Source organism: Aethalodelphis obliquidens, unplaced genomic scaffold (assembly GCF_003676395.1).
Source record: "Aethalodelphis obliquidens isolate GAN/ISIS:26980383/991018 unplaced genomic scaffold, ASM367639v1 scaffold6, whole genome shotgun sequence".
In the NCBI taxonomy this organism is placed as follows: Eukaryota; Metazoa; Chordata; class Mammalia; order Artiodactyla; family Delphinidae; genus Aethalodelphis; species Aethalodelphis obliquidens.
The window spans coordinates 72,524,775-72,541,966 of record NW_020837950.1 but is presented as its reverse complement, the minus strand read 5'-3'; the positions used below and the strand labels follow the sequence as shown (position 1 = coordinate 72,541,966).

The 17,192-nt window shown below is 45.5% G+C and overlaps 1 protein-coding gene across 5 annotated transcripts in view; it reads left to right on the top strand.

The window, feature by feature from the left end:
• The window catches only part of AFAP1 (actin filament associated protein 1), a 148,785-nt gene that overhangs the window by 38,102 nt on the left and 93,491 nt on the right, over positions 1–17,192 (top strand). The window contains exon 2 of one of the 5 annotated variants that reach the window (XM_027103776.1): positions 16,333–16,550. The exons of the other annotated variants lie outside the window; for them this stretch is intronic. The gene's annotated coding sequence lies outside the window, so the exon portion shown is untranslated. The remainder of the gene's footprint in view (positions 1–16,332; positions 16,551–17,192) is intronic. 5 annotated transcript variants of the gene reach the window in all.

The following is a 17,192-nucleotide window of genomic DNA, read 5'->3' as shown; positions in this document are numbered from 1 at the left end:
CGGTTCAGTTTCCCCACAGAAGGCGGCTGGAAATATGAGTTTGGAGTTGAGGGCAAGGTCTAAACTGAAGGCAGACATTTAGGGGTGACCACTGTAGTTAAAATCATGGGCTTGGAGGAAATCACCCAGGGACTGAGTGTAATTAGGGGAGAAGAAAAGCCCAAACCTGGGTCACTTCAACATTTGGAGATGGGAAAGATGAAAACAGCAGGGGAAGCAAGGCGACAGAAGTAAAGGAAGGGGTGCCCGGAAACCAGGCTAGGAAGTGTTTCCAGAAGGGCGGGTGACGGGTACGCCGTCGGACGCCGCCAGGTGGGTGAAGTGAGGGTGTGGCTTGTGGTGGGTGCCACTGGTGGCTCTACAAGAGCTGTGTCGGGAGGGTGGGGACAGAGGGATGATGGAGCTGGACAGAGAGGGGGACGTGACGTAGACGTCTCTGTGGAGGTGGTTGGTTTGACTGAGTAAGGCTTATTTTAGATGCTTGGTCATGGTGGTGTGAAGTATGACTTAGTATATCTTTTAACCTCTGGACCCTCACCCTGGGGAGCCGATCAACATCCTTTAGCCAGAAAGCTAAAGGTGTATAAAAAAACTCTCTTTTAATTGTGGGTTGGAGGTGTTTTGGGCTTTGCAAAGAAAATTATCTCTGTAGAAACGGGGCTCTTTGGGTTAATTCTAAAAAGAAATACTTTGCAGGAGGATACACATTTTATTATGTAAATGGTAAGGTGAGAGAGTGGGTTTGTTTTTTTTTTGTCTTGTTTTTTTTGTGCTACGCGGGCCTCTCACTGTTGTGGCCTCTCCCGTTGCGGAGCACAGGCTCTGGACACGCAGGCTCAGCGGCCATGACTCATGGGCCCAGCCGCTCCGCAGCATGCAGGATCTTGCTGGACCGGGGCACGAACCCGCGTCCCCTGCATCGGCAGGCGGACTCTCAACCACTGTGCCACCAGGGAAGCCCCAAGAGAGTGGGGTTTTTAATTGAAGCAAAGATTATTGAGCTGGTAGTTGCTAAAACTGCTAATATTTTTGAGAGAGAGACGTTGTTAATGAGATGTCAGTCTGTTATATATTGGTTCTGTGTCCTTAGGTAAGTTATTTATCCTTTGTGAGAGTTTTGTCTTCTACGAAATGACAGCATCTACCCTGCAGATTAGATTGTTATTACGTTTTTTTAATGACTTGTTTGGAAGAGCAGTTCTCCTTAGGGTTATTGGTGGTTTGTGAAGTATACAGGGACAGTCGATTTGGTTTCTCTGGGGCAGGAGCAGCTATAGTTTATTGAGCGCTTACTATGTGCTGTGAATGCTCTATATTAGGCAAGCTACTTAAAAAAGAAACAAACAAAAAAAAACCCCAAAACCTGTTGACAAGGCTCTGCTCACCCTCATTTTTTGGAGGGAGGGATGATAATGTCCCCGTGTACGCAAGGCAGCATCCAGGTAGTGGTGGAGCACAATTTCACCCCAGTCCCTTCAGCACCAGAGTCCGTGCTCTCTCGCTGCACGGGGACCACACTGTCCCCCCAGTTCAGTGGATCCCTCCTGGATCACGTGCATTCTCTGGGCGCCGCGCCTCCAAACCCTGAAAGCTCTTGTGAGACCACCCACCTTCCTTAATTGGCTTCCATTAACACATGGACATATGTCACCCAGACGTGGGTGCCCACTCCCTCCCCATCCGCACATCACGGTGCCGGGCCCCATCTGCCAGGGGAGCAGGGGCCGGGAGACAGACGGCCGTCCTGCCGCCTCCCTGGGGGTGAGCCCGGCAGCCCCTCCTTCCCTTCCAGTTTCAGCCTCATTCTGTACCTGCTGTCAGGAGCCCTGGAGGCTTGCCCTCTTCTGCTGTCAGAGAGACCAGGATGGAAGAAGAGCCTGGGGCCTCAGCGTCTCATGCTGGCATGAGGTAGGAACCAGATTAATTCAGAAGCCCAACTTCAGGCTTGTCCATTGGAGGCCTGTCACGTAAGGGGGCCGTGAAGGAAAGGATGATGGACCAGATTTCCATAAGGAGTGGAAACAGTTACGGAGGCTGGTGGATTCAAACACAGATCATCCTCTGTCTCCCTGTGATGCAGAGTCAGCGTTAATAGCAGGAAAACGACTGCACTTGGGCAGTGGACTGGGCCTCTCATTTCTAACTGGCATCCCTGTTTTCTAGCTTTTACTAGGCTTGCCTTAAAATACATTTCTTCCCCCCCCCCGCCCATTTAATGTATGCTTTATTGGTTGTAAATATTGGTACATATTGAATTTTTAAAATTACTGCACCATGATTTTTTAAAATGAGTTTTTTCTTGTCCCTCTTATTGGACCCATCACAAGTTGACTAAGCGCTTCAATTATGCTGTGTTCCTATCAGGAGAAGCCCCCTAAAATACAACTCTTACCTGTCCCCGAGTTTGCACTGGTCTAGTTGCTTCCGCAATGTTGGAAGTGTTTCCAGGGCCTTGGATTTCAGGTGTTCCTTTCTGGAGTTTATCTCCCTGAATACCCAGGTCAGAGGTGAACAGACTTTTCCTATAAAGGGTCACATTGTAAATGTTTGGGGCTTTAGGTCGCTGTTGCCACCACTTTACTGTGCTCTCCTGGCGTGAAAGCAGCCTTAGACAATACATAAATGAAGCGGCGTGGATGTGCCCCAGTGAAACCGTATTTACAGAAATAGGCTTCCGGCCAGATTGGGCAGTTTCCCCTCCACCCCGCACCTTGCATGAGGCTGAGGCTAAGCTTATGCACACATTGAAGCCTGGTATCCAGTCATCTTAGATCCGGTTGAACCTGACCGTTTGGAGAACGTCACCCAGATGCAAGCACGTCCCTGGGGGGTGGTTCTCTGTGGAGCTCTCTCCTCTCCTGCCTGCTCTGCTGGTGCTCTGGATGGGGGTTCTCTTGAGGCCTCTGGTGCTCACGGAGGCTGTGGCGGGAGGGTGAGTGAGGCAGCAATGTCTCCGTTGTCTCTTTCAGGAGCGTTGTTTCTCTCCGCGTCTGCATTGGACACGCCCTTTCCTGGGTGCGTCAGACTCAGTGTGGCTTAGGGCCTGGCTTCTCTGAGTGGGACCCGGGGACTGGGAGCTCCTGAGAAATGCAGGCTCTCAGGCCCCACCCCAGACCTGCTGAGTCGGCATCTGCACTTTCACAGTCCGCTCGGTGAGCTGCAGCCTATGAAAGTTTGAGAGGAACCAGTTTACAGTATTCCCGCCTTGAGGACGGAAAGGAAGCGCTGAAAAAGACCCTTTCGTCTTCAGCTTTTTAGTATTGAAAGTGTAGTCAACTGTAGAGCTGTGAAGGCAGCCTTACGTCTTTTCGGACATCCTATAAGTGTCATAATTGTCTGTTCTTCTCCTGACCGGAAAGGGATGTCATGGCCCACTGGTGGAGTGGTGTAAAAATTCTAGACTCCTTAAAGGACCCCCCTCGCAGCATGACCTGGCAGATCCCTCCACCTCTCCGGGCCTGAGTGTCTCCTGCGTGGTGCACGACCGTCAGGACAGGCCGATGTGTAAAGCTCCTGTTGGTTGCAGGTATTCTGTTTTATCTTTTACAGGCAGTGTGCTTTGATCCTTCTCCTGCCCCTGCCATCTCGGGGAGATTTGGAGATTTCCGTCCCCTGTTCTCATATATGCCCCCCTCCTCCCTTCCCACTTTTGACTGATGCTCTGCAATTTCAGCACAGCTGGCAGGGGTCAAGGGTGAGATCTAAGATGGGCTGTAATTGTAGAGCTTCAGAATTGCTGAAAGGAAAGGCCAGCATGCCGAGGCGTCGCCATTTCCGTTGGTCGTTATGACATAGTTCTGGGGAGTTGCAGGCGATTGAGGCTTGCTCACTGGGAAGGTCTAAAGTCTTGGAGGTATCGTCAGCATCCAGGAAGCCTCTGCCTCGACTTCATCCACCAGATCCAAAGGTCTAGCTTCAGATGACTTAATTAGGGCGGGCTTTTTGATTCAAACAAAGCAGTGGCTGCAGAGATGCTATAATCCAGTTGGAAGTGTGAAGTCATGGCGTTTTATAGGAAATACCTATTGCCTCAGTTACGGGAAACACGATATCTTACAGCTGGCAGGGCATCCCAATGACCCTGGGCCCCCCTCCCCTCTGCCCTCAGGGAGTGCAGAGCCCTGTGAGCAGCCTTCTCACCCTGGAACCTCTTGCGGCTCCTTCCTCCACAAAGCCCGCTGTCCCAGTGGTCACTCTGGACATCTGCAGAGCCTTAGGTGTTCCGACTGGGCAGCTGGTGGCCGCAGCGCAGGCGGGCAGGGCAGTCTTTCATTCTGAGCAGAGGGGCCTCCGTGTCTTTTCAAATGGCGCTTCTCCATTTAGAGGTGGTGCCAGGGCCCCTTTTGTGCCCGAGGGCTTGAATTAGCACCGTCCCTGGGGGCTTTAGGGGCAGGGCGGTGTTATAGGAAGCGCACTGTCGGAGCGTGTGCCGTCAGCTGGGCTGGGGCCTGGAAGTCCCTGTTCCTCCCTGAGCTTCCAGGGCTACATCTGTGAACCCAGAGTGTTGGATAAGGAGCCCTTGTCGTGTCGGGAGAATTCAGCCAGTAGTTTGGCAGACGCTTAGCAAATGCTTCAGCCCCTCGCTGCCTCTGTGTGAAATGGATCACAGGAGGGATGCGTGCGGGGGGTGCAGGGCTGGGGGCTGGGAAGCGTCTCCCTCCCTGCTCACCTGGCCTGGGTTTCGCTTCCTCGCCGGGTCTTTGGGGATCCAGGGGTGGCACGTGGCCTGTCTCCCTGCCTGGTGGAGAGGGACCGTGAACTCACGTAGCCAGACGTCTCCCCTCCACCTGCCCAGCAGAGAGGCTTGCACTGCAACAGGGTCTTGTCACCTCTGGAAGGAGATAGAACTGGTTGGGGTGAAATTTGTTCCTTCCTCCCGGGGTGTGGGCTGCGTTCATCCACCTCACGGGTAACACGATCGTAAAGCCTGTAGTTTCAACGAGACCATGTTTGTACGTCCAGCCTTCCTTTCCTTCGCGCTTTGTTTGTATTCCTTCTTCTGATGAGGAGGAAAACTCATTCATGAATAAAGATACAATGCAACTTTATGGTAACGAAGAGAACTCAACTCATTAGAGCCTTCCGAGTTTCTGGCTAAGATTAGGAACCCCGCTTTCTTCCTTGTAAACGCAGAATTAGCTCTCCATGTACTGAGCCAGTCCAGTGCTCTTACGCCCTGTTTATTGCTGTTGTGTGGCAGAATCTTTTCTTAAAGTTCCATTTACCTAGATTTTCTTACAATTCCATTTATCCAGCATTATCAGATGAAAGATGCAGCGTCTTCTGTTTAATTTTACTTCACCTTCACTAGTTAGGTTTTTTTTTTTCCCTCTGACCCTTAATTCCCACCTCAAATGTGCTTACCTTCAGCCCAGGGTCTCCGTCCGTGGAGACACAGGAACGTGTCCATCACCCGCTCAGACCAAGGCAGCCACTGACCTGCTTTCTGTTAGTGCAGATTAGTTTTGGTGGCTCTAGAATTTCATAAAAATGGGATCATGCAAGTATGCCTTTTGTGTGTCTAGCTTCTTTCTCTTAGGTTCTTTTTTGAGATTCCTCTAAGTTATGCATCGCGTAGTTTGTTTCTTTTTATTGCTAAGAAATATTCCATTGTATGAATCCTTTGTAATCTGTTACCGGTATGTCTGTTACTGGCTGTTTAGGTTTTGTGCAGTTTTTTGGCTATGATGAGTAAAGCTGCGAATGTTTTTGTGTGGACACGTGCAATAATTTCTCCTGGGTAGACACCTGGCAGGGGAATTACTGGATCACATAGTAAACGTCCATTTAACTTTATAAGAAACTGCTAACTTTCCTAAAGTTGTACCTCGTGGACCCCCAGCAGGAGAGTGAGGCTTGACACGAGCAGTCCTTCCAGTTCCCGCCGTTCTGGTGGATGTATAGGGGTGCCTTGTGGTTTAAATGTACATTAACCTGGTGACTAATGATGTTAGCATCTTCTTACGTGCGTATCGGCCATCTGTGTCTTTTTTTGTGTGTGAAATGTATTTAGCTCCTTTGCCTGATTCTTTAGGCAAAGAATTAGGTTGTTTATCTGTAAACATTCTCAGAATTGCGAGTATGTGTCGATATAGCTGCTCTGTCAGCCACGTGCATTGCAAATACGATTTCTCTGAACGATTTCTCTCAAAAAGTCCAATTTATTAATTATTTTCTTTTAAAATGTGAGTATTTTTGGTGTCCTGAGAAATCTTGGCCCACTCCAAAGTCATAACTAATTTCTCCTATGTTTTCTGCTAGACATTTGAAGCTTTACTTCTTATGTTTAGGTTTCTGGTCCATTGGAGTTCGCTTTTGTGTATGGTGTGATGCACGGGGGGAGTTCAGTTTTTCCCACTTTGGGATCCGCTCCTTGAGCACTATTTCTTCCAAGACTGTCCTCTCCTGTTGAATTGGCATCTTCGTCAGCAGTCGTTTGGCCGTTTGTGTGGGGATTTCTTTCAGGACTTTGTTCTGTTCCGCTCATCTGTCCTGACGCCGAACCACACTGGTTGGTTATCGTAGGTTGTACTGAGCCTTGAAACTAGGTGATTTGGGGTCTCCAACATTGTTCTTTTTTCTCCCCAGTGTTTGACTATTCTAATTTGTTTCATTTTCATGTATTTTAGAATCAGCCGGTCAATGCACTTTTGCAAAAAAAGCTGCTGGGATCTTGACTGGGATTGTGTTGAGTCTGTAGATTAATCTGGAGGGAGAATCTCTCTAATCACTGACTATGGCGTCTCTCCTTTTGTTAGATCTTCACTGTATTTTTTCAACAACGTTTCGTGGTTGTCAGCTTATAGGCCTCTCACTTATCTTGTTAAATTTATCCTTAAGTATTTCATGTATTTTAATGCTATTATTATAAGTAGTACTGGGTTTTCTTTTTCTTTCACTTTTCAGTTGTCCCTCGCTAGTGAGGAGTTTATTGTTTTATAGACAAATTGAAAAATAAGTAGACAGATGAGGGGCATTCCCTCTCCACTGAGTTGGTTTGGGGAGGCTTTGCAGAAGAGGTGGCATTGGTTGCACCTACAGAAATCTCGGCTGGTAGAGAAGGTGAGTGCCAGGGCGAGGGTGTTTCAGAAGAGCGCGCGCTAAGGTCAGGCGGGAACACAAGGAGTGTTCTGAAAATGAGTGGTAGCTGGATCAGGCCACACCAAAACACGAAAGGTGGAATATGGCAGGTGATGAGTTTCTAAGGACATTGGGGCCAGATTGAGAAGAGGTTTACTGCTGGACAAGGTTAAAACTTTATTCAGCGGGTGCTTGGGAGCCCTTGTGTGTTTATGAGCCCAGGAGATAAGCCATTCTTTTTTTTTTCATTTATTTATCAAAAATCATAGTGAATATATGTAACGAAATTTACCATTTTAACCATCTTGAAATATATAGTTCAGTGGCGTTAAGTACGTCCATGTTGTTGTGAGGCCATCACTACCATCCATCTCCAGGACTTTTCCATCTTACCCAAACTGAAACTCTGCACCCATTCAGCAGTAACTCCCCATTCCCCCTCTCCCAGCCCCTGGCATCCACCATCCTACTTTCTGTGTCCAGGAGTTTGACTACTCTGGGGGCCTCATGTAAGTGGAATCCTACAGTATTTGTCCTTTTGTAACTGGCTTATTAACTTAGCATTATGTCCTCAAGGTTCCCCCCTGTTGTAACATGTGTCAGAAGTTCCTTCCATTTTAAGGCTGAATCGTATTTCATTGTCTGGATAAAACACGTTTCATTTGCTCATTCATCTACTGATGGACACTCGTGTTGCTTCTCCCTTTTGGCTGTCGTGCATACAGAGCCGTTGTTAAAAGCAGGGAACCTCTGACATGAAGTAGGGATTTGGAGCCAGAAACTTGGACACAGAATTGTTGGTGGGAGCTTTTTTCATAGTTTCCATCATAATTTCTGGCTGTTTTTATTTGCATACTGTTTGTCTCTCTGATGTGAATATAAGATCATGTTTGTCTTGCTTAACATTGAATACCCCACAATTATGCCCTCAGGTATTTTTGCGAGTTTTTTTTAGTAAATATTTTAAATATCTTACAATAAATAGAGCATCCATTTGTATTTTTCTTTTCCATCCTCCTATTGCTGTCATTCTCCGTATCCTTTTTTTTTTTTTAACATCTTTATGGGAGTGTAATTGCTTTACGATGGTGTGTTCGTTTCTGCTGTGTAACAAAATGAATCCGCTACACATATACATATATCCCCGTCTCTCCATATCCTTTTGACGGAGTGTGCCTATTCCTGCTCAAGCCCTCGACTGCACCAGTCCATCCTTAGTGCCGCGGCCAGAATACGTCATCTTTTCAGGGATAGAGCTCCATCAGCGGCACTTTTCCTGACAACCCGTGACTCTGTCTTTCACAGGATAACGGTTCTGTGAGTCCAGATGTTTATCTGCTACTCTAGATTGTGAACCCTTGTGTGTCAGAGACTTGCCTTTGAAGACATTGAGTACAGTGTCTTAAACAAGCTCACGTTTAACAACTTGTTACTAAATTAACTTGAACCGATGTAAGTGGAATGAAAATATTTGCTCTTGATATCTTATTTAAAACTATTGTCAGCAACCAGCTTGGTTTTCGTCAAGTCTTCTTTTTATTTATTTATTTATTAACATCTTTATTGGAGTATAATTGCTTTACAGTGGTATGTTAGTTTCTGTGTCAAGTCTTCTTATAGCAGCCTAGGAATCAGGCTTCATGTATTAGGAAATCTGGTTCCTGTGGTGTTGTCAGGTTACACAGATTATTATGATTAATAAAGAAAGTGTCCAGATCTAGGTTTTGTCTTTTACTTTCTACAAAACAATAGCACGATCTTTCTGCTAAGGCTTGCATCATCCATCCCTGTATTAGTCTGACCTTTGAGAATCATGATAATTTCCGGAAAGAATTTGTTCTGTGGGTTTTTATACCAGTGCCTTTGGGGACTTCTTGCTGGCTGCGTATAACCCAGAAGGGAGGAGTCTCAGGACTCAGAACGTACGCGTACGCACCTACCCGTTTAAAGGCACAGACTTTCCCTTAGGATATTGATAAAGCTTTTAAAGATTCAGAGTCAGTGCTGCAACGAAGCTGTGTTTGTCCTAAGTCCTGTTCAGAAACCTGACAAGTAGAGAAGAGACCTTATTTACTTTCTCTTTGCAGATTCAGATTAAACTGGCCTTGATCGAATGTCCCTGAACTCAGGGGCTTTTATTCACAGTGGCTTCTGGATTCTCCGCTGCAGTCTTGCTGACACAGAACTGTTATTATCCCCAAGTTACAGACAAGGGCCCCAGGAGTCAAAGAAGCTTAGTGGTTTGTGCTCAAAGTCATCTGGTCACTCCCACAGCGGTCGTCTAGAGTTTGAAGGAATTTTAGATGTAGTCTAGCCGAGGGAAACTTTCCAGCCAGACGGCATCTACAGCTGTGCAGCTTTCCGGAGATTTCTCGGATCAGCTTTTAGGCAGCCCACTTGGATTATCTGCGGAGGCTGTGGAAATATTTGCAAGAGTCTGCATGAAGGGTCTTAACTGCAACCCTGTAAGGGAAAATACGCAAGTGCTTTGCCTGAGTGCTGGCCACTTGGCCCAGTGCCACGCCAGTCCTGCCCCTAAGCCTCTTCCAAGTGCTCTCCTGCCGTGTCTCTGCAACCTTAGCAGAACAGGGCCCTGACCAGGTGCTGGTCAAACTGAGACCGCGAACTTGTCAGAACCATTCTTTTAACCGCTTTTGATGTGCACGCTCTAAGAACATCCCGGGAGACGCAGTTACTAACTGTGAGAGGACGATGCATGGCCTTTTCCTCTGCAACTTTCTCCTCAGAACAAACCTCAGGAACTTTGTCTATTATGGAGATCCAGAAACAAGCACGTGAATTCATTCACCAAACGCAAACTGAGTGTTTGCTGTGTTCGAGCTTCCGTGTCAGGCAGTGTGCTCAGCGTTCTAGGTACAGAGAGAAGTCAAACGTGGTCCCCGACTTCAGCCTGCCTCGTGACGGGTGGAGGGAGGGACAGATTAACCCGTCGTTACAGCATGAGGTGAGAACGGCGATGCAGGTGGCCTAGAGTCTCCAGGGGTAACTAGGTGAGAGGTCGCTGGTAAAAGACGTGCGTGGGGTGTATTGGGGACGAGACGGGGACCAGACAGGGACGCACAGGGTTAAGGCGCAGCGCAGAGAGCAGCAGTGCGAGCTGAGGTCCAGGGCAAAAGCAAGCCTGGTGTATGTGGGAAACTGAGTCGTTCAGAAGGGCTGCGGGTGGGAGGTGGAAAGAGGCGTCTGGAAAAATAAGCAAGGGCGAGTTAAGATTCCGCTCCAAGGTCAGGAGAAGTCATTGAAAAGAAGAATGAGTGTAGCAGTCAGGGCAAGTTTCTGAGGCGCCTGCAGCGTAGCCCAGCGGTCCTCAGTGAGAGGGATGAGATGGGATTTTATGAAACCAGTTCTCCAGGGTCCTGACCCTGGACCCAGCCTCTGGAGACAGTCAGCATAAAGGGCAGGTGCATGGCGGGCCAGGGATTTTCCATTGGCCCCAGGAGTTTATGGGATGCACTGTCTGTGAGTTCTGTGCAGGGCGGGTGGAGGAGATGCAATCCGTAATTCAGTCCTTATTCTAGGCGCTCAGACTTTTATTTTCTTATAGTCTCATCAGTCAGTCTTGTCTTTTATGTTTGATTTTGAGTCAGAGTTAGAAAATCTTTTCCCATACCAAGGTTACAAAGGAGTTCACCTACTCTTTTTTCTAGGACTGCAATGATTTCATTTACATTCTCAGGTATCTTTGGTGTTTCTTTCTGGTGTAAGATGTACATAATTTTATCTTTTTTTTCCCCCCCAGATGGCTACCAGTTGTCCTGACCCCAGTCATCAAGAGGTCCATCTTTTCCCCACTGATTTGAGATACTAGCTTTATCATAGGTTGTATTTCTATATGTATTTGGGTCTATATCTGGACTTTCTTTTCTATACTATTGATCCTACTGGGAATTTATGTATTGCTGTAACACCATTTAATGATAGAACCTTTATGTTATGTTTTAATAGAGGATATGGCTGCATCCTCTCCATTGTTCTCAGGCATCCCTTATTTTTCCCTATGAACCTTTTAGAATCAATTCGTCTAGTTCGAGACACAAAACAAAACAAAACAAAATTTGTTCTATATTTATTGGACTTGCATTAGATTTCGCTGTTACCTCGGGAAGAGTTGCCATCTGTCGGATGTTAAGTTATTCTGTTCAAAGGCAAGGGGTACTTTCCGTTTGTTCAAGTTTCCTTCTTTGTCTTTCAGGAGTGTTTTAAAATTTTCCTTCTGTAAGTTTTACATGTTTCTTGCTCAATTATTTTAAGTATTTCACTTTTTTAGTTGCTTTTTTAAATGGAATTTTCTGTTCCATTTATACCTTCTGTTTATTGTTTGGTATAAACGTCATGTGCAAAAGCAATAGTTTTTATGTATCCGACTTTATTAACTTTTTTTTGGCAGTAGTTTTATCATTGATTCTCTTGGGTTTTCTAGGTATACTTTCACATCAGCTGCACATAGAGATAACTTTATTCTTTTCTATTCTGAAGTTTCTAATTGCATTGGCTAATACTTCCAGTGCAGTGTTAGAAGTGGTGGGGGAAATGGGCTTCCCTGACTTGTTTGTGACCTTACTGGGAATGCCCGCAGTGTTTCCTCATTAAGTAAGATGCAGTTTTTGTTTTATGTTAATGTCTTAGTCTGTTTGGGCTGCTGTAACAAAATACCACAGACAGGGTGGCTTATAGACAGCAGAAGTGCATTTCTCACGGTTCTGGAGGCTGGATGTCCAAGGTCAGGGTGCCAGCGTGGTCCAAGTTCTGTTGAAGGCCCTCTTCTACAGTCGTTGCAGACGACTGTCTTTTCGTTGTGTCCTCACATGGTAGAAGGGGTGAGAGCGCTTTCTTGGGCCTCTTTTGTAAGGACACTGATCTTGGTCATGGGGGCTGCACCCTCATGACCTGGTCACCTCCCAGAGGCGCCCCTCCTGACGCCGTCACACTGGGGGTTGGGATTCAACAGAATGGCAGAGGGGATGCAAGCACTCAGCCTATAACAGTGAGTGCATGTATTTCATCAAACTAAAGAAGTACATAGGAGTTCCCATTGTGTTGACTTAAGAAAATCAGGGATGGGTATTGAATTTTCCTGAAGGCTTTTTCATCATTTGTGGATGATGAGAATCATATGATCTTCCTGTTAGATCTATTAATATGGTGAATGTATATTAGTAGGTCTTGTAATGTGGAGTCATCCTTGCATTCCTGGAATGAATTTCATTTGGTCATGTGTGCTATTAAGGTAGTGTTGGTTTCTGTTTGCTAATATTTTATTTAGGAGTTTTGCACTTGATATAAGTAAGATTGGTCTTTGGTTTTCTTTTTTGTGCTATCTCTACTAGGTTTAGGCATCATTTTTTTTTTTATTTATTTTTGGCTGCTTTGGGTCTTCGTTGCTGCACAGGCTTTCTCTAGTTGTGGCGAGCGGGGGCCACTCTTCATTGCGGTGCGCGGGCTTCTCAGTGCAGTGGCTTCTCTTGTTGCGGAGCACGGGCTCTAGGTGCGCGGGCTTCAGTAGTTGCGACACGCAGGCTCAGTAGTTGTGGCGCATGGGCGTAGTTGCTCCGCAGCATGTGGGATCTTCCCGGACCAGGGCTCAAACCCGTGTCCCCTGCATTGGCAGGCGGATTCTTAACAACTGCGCCACCAGGGAAGCCCCTAGGCATCATTTTTATACCTACTTCTAAAAAAGAAAGAATTAGAAAATTGTTTATCTGTTTCCATCTTCTGGAACAATTTATGTATTGATAGTAGTCTTGATGTTTAAGGTTTGGTACAATTCCCCTGTAAAACCATCTGGGTCTGGTACTTTTTTTGTGAGGACAATTCTTTGATAACTTTCTTTGCTTTCTCTGTGTAAGCTTTCTGTAATTTGGTAAATAGAGTTTGGTAAATTATATTCTTTTCTACGAAATTGTCTGTTTCACTTAGTTTCAAATGTATTTGCATAGAGTTGTACAGAATAGTCTTTCATGACTTTTCTTAAGGCGGAGGTAGATATTTAAGGACTTGCTAGTTTTAGAAGACAGAAGTCATGGGTCATGTCCACTTGCTGTGTTTGTGGATCCCAAGGCTTAAAGTAAAGTTCTAATAAGATGAGCATATGCTATAATAATGGTAATAGCTACCATTTGTGAAATGCTTGCCTCTGTATGGATATCAGCTCATTTTAGCCTCATTACAATCCTGAGATACCTAATAATCATCTCATTTTAAGGATGACATAATTTGGGGGAGTTACCCACTCTTCCAAAATAGAAATAGACTCACAGACAGAGAAAACAAACTTATGGTTACCAAAGGGGAAAGGGAGGGGGGAGGGGTAAATTAGTAGTTTGGGGATTAAAATGTATACACTACTATATATAAAATAGATAACCAACAAGGACATACTGTATAGCACAGGGAACTATATATAATCTACATTTCCATAAAAAGTTTTAAAAAATGGCATAGCCACTCACCAGGCCAGCGTTATCTCAACGTAATCCATGGAGTGATTCTCATGAAATAGTCAAAGCAGGGCCTTTGGAGTCAGAACTGCGTTCAGATTCGTTCCGTTCCGTTCCAGCCGTGTGGCTGTGAGCAAGCATATTATTACCTGGAGAGGCTCAGCCACTTATTTGCTTAGCAACCTTAGGCAACCTCTCCGAGCCTCAGTTTCTTCGCCTGTAAAATGGGGATAAGACCAGCTTCTACCTCCTGGGGTTGTTGGGAACACACACGAAGTCATACGTGTAAAGGGACTAGAAGTGTCCCATGCCTGTGATTGCCATGTAAACATTTGCTTAAAGACAAGCAAACAGACGGGCCGTGGCTTCTAATTCCCCTGTGTAGGGGGCCGATCACGTCTTTGCAGCATTATTGTGAGAATTAAATAAAGTGTCATGTGTAGATGCCTAGGACAATGCCTTTGACACAGCAGATTCTCAGAAAATATTAATTCTCTTACTTTATTAATTTGCTCATCAAAAATCCTTGCATGCTTTCTAGTGGCTCATCCTGCTAGGCTGCTGTAAGGTGCTCGGAGACAAGCAAAGCATAAAGCCTACTCTTAACCAGCTGACTAGCTATATTGAGAAAAGAAAAAAAAAAAACACCTTAAGGTCACTCAGTACCCGGTTATCAGTACAGCTGGTAAGAGACAAAAGAATTCAGTAACTTGGGAGGATTTTTTTTGGGAGGAGCTTGTGGAGGATGTTGAATTGGAGAAGGCTAGGAGAGAGGAGATGTAAGTTTAGGTGTTTGAAGGGCCTGTTGAGGGTAAAATGTGGTTTGTTTAGTCCATGCAGGTCCTGGAAAGGAGGAACTTTTTTAACAACTGCATCTCTCTGATTTGGGGATGTTTTGCTTTCTGAGGTGCAAAGAGCTTTGTTTGACAAGCTTTTGGGTGCAGTTTCAGGTGAAAAGAAAACCACACAGTAGCTTAATAAACAATGAAGTGAAACATCATTAGAAGGATGCAGATACCTCAGGGAATTCAGTGCAGTCCAGGTTCACAGGTAACTGAGAAAAGTCCAGGAAGGTCTCAGGAATCCATCCAGTGCCGTCTGTGCGGCGCTTCCTCTCTCTCGCCTCTGAGTATCTGTGTGTGCTCCTGAGGGTGTTAACTTCGTTCTTTCTTCCTCTATTAATGACTTTCCCCTGCTGGCACATACATGCCGAAACGCGGCAGCTCCGTAGCTCCTGAGTTTACTCGTCTTCAGTTCAAGAGATCGTAACTGACTAAGAGTTCCTGTCCCGGGCAGTGTATAGGAAGGAGACTCTGATGGACCAGTTTGGGTTAAGGTGGTTCACTTATGACCTGGGAGCAGGAGGTGGCCTGCAGGGCCCGGTGGTGTAGCTGTAGCTGCCGAGGGTCCAGCTTGTAGCTGAGGGCGCTGCTCTCTGAGGAGCGTGGGCCGGGCGAGAAGCCGACTGTGGTTACGATAAACTCCCAGCCCCGAGGGGTCTGCGTAAAATCCCCGATGGGAGCTCTGTAAGGGAAGCTCAGGTTGAAGATGAGCTAGGACAGATGCATGCAGTCTTCGGTCCTCTTCAGATATTTTGATGCTGCTAGGTGAAACCCAGGTGAAATCCTGCAGGATAAATATGATTTGGCTACATGCAAGAGAAGCATTTTTGATGAGTATACGAATGGGGATGGAGAATGGGTTCTGGAAGTTTAACATAGACCTATAAGCATTTGTAACGTTTTTGCTTATAGCTTTCAGCAGCCCTTCATTTCTGGACAAGGTTGATTTTGTTTTTATGGTGGTAAAATATACATAGCATAAAATTTACCATTTTAAACCTTTTTGGGTATACAATTCAGTGTCATTAAGTACATTCACATCACCACCATCCGTCACCAGAACTTTTATCGTCCCCAACTGCAACTCTGTCCCTGGCAAACGCTCACTCCCCGTTCCCCGCCCTGCCCCAGCACCTGGCACCTACCGTTCTACTTCCCCTATGAGTTTGGTGACTCTAGGGACCTCACAGAAGTGGAAGCACACAGGATTTGTCCTTCTGTGTCGGGCTTATTTCACTCAGCAGAATGCCCTCAAGCTTCATCCATGGTGTGGCACGTGTCAGGATTTTCTTCCTTTTTGAGACTGAATAATATATCACTGTATGGATGGACCACATTTTATTTATCCATTCACCATCAGTGGACATTTGGGTTGTTTCCACATTTTGTTATTACGAATAACACTAGCAGCCCATCATTTTTAACATATAGATGAGATTGTTTTCCACTTAGAATCATTGGGAAATTGTTCTCCTAATGAAAAAGACCTTAAAGGCTAACTTAATCCAGCCCCTTCATTTCATAGAGGGGAAATGAGGAGATTGCCCAATTAGGAAAAGTGCACAGCCTCGAACACATCTCGCCTACTCTGAACTCATTTGCAATTTCTCTGCCCACTTGTCTAAAATTATGAGAGCTTTGGTAGCTATAAAAGGGTGGCCTCAGTTAGGATCTTGTATTCTGGAGTGTGTTGTAGACTTGTGGAATTGTAAATTTGGGAAGAATTCCATAGACCAGTGGTTCTTGAACTTTTTTTTGCTTAGGACTTTTTGGCCTCAAAATATATATTGAGGACCCCAAGAGCTTTTATTTATGTGGTTATATCTGTAGATGGTTATTATATTAGAATTTAAACCTGACAGATTTTTAAGGTATTTATTAATATATTTATGAGAAGTAACTGCATTACGAGATAATTTGTGAAAGAGTGGCATTGTTTATATTTCTACAAGTATCTTCAGTATCCGGCTTAACAGAAGAAGCTGGCTTCTCATATCTATTTCTGCATTCTGATTGTGATGAACCGCTGTTTTGGTGGAAGTACATAAAGACGATCTGGCCTCACAAAGCTATGTACTTGGAAAAGAGAAGAGTATTTTAGTGCCTTTTCAGAAAATGGTGAATATTCTTTGATACTACACCGAAACTCAACACGTGGTAGTTTCTTAAGGTTAGTTGCAACGTGGAATCTGGCGCTGTATCAAAGAACACTTCATTTTCTGTCACATGAAGATATTTCAGCTTATTTTACACATTAGATGGACCTTTACCCACGTGGGCTTTTATGACATCATGGTTTCCTGAGTTGTGTAGAGCTTCCAAACGTCAACACACTGCTTTATGCCCCAGGAGATCAGGTACCTCAGTGTCGTTCCTGATCTCATTGGAAAAGTCTCTGTTGAGAAGCTGTCATGTTCCTAGTGGTGGATACATGTGTTCAAAATTCTCTTTTCCCGCGGAAGCTCAAATTGTGTCATTGGCAACAAATGCTGTCATTGTTTACCTGGACGTGATAAGCTTACTTTGTTCATTTTTGAGAAAATGTCGCTCACATACTCAACTCTGAATAATCGCGGTTTGTCTATCATTTCTTCTTTGGTGCTGCATGAAAACAGTGGCTTAGTGTAACTCACAGCTCAGAAGGTTGTACACGTGCTTCTTCTCTAGACGACCGTGGTACTTGAGTCCGCAAGAGAAGTGTTTCATGCGTACTTCCCACCTCACCACACAGCACCTGACAGAGGTGTATCCTCCAGGGTTGAGATCTAATGAAAGCAATGATTTTTACTGCTTCATCAAAGACACTCTTAAG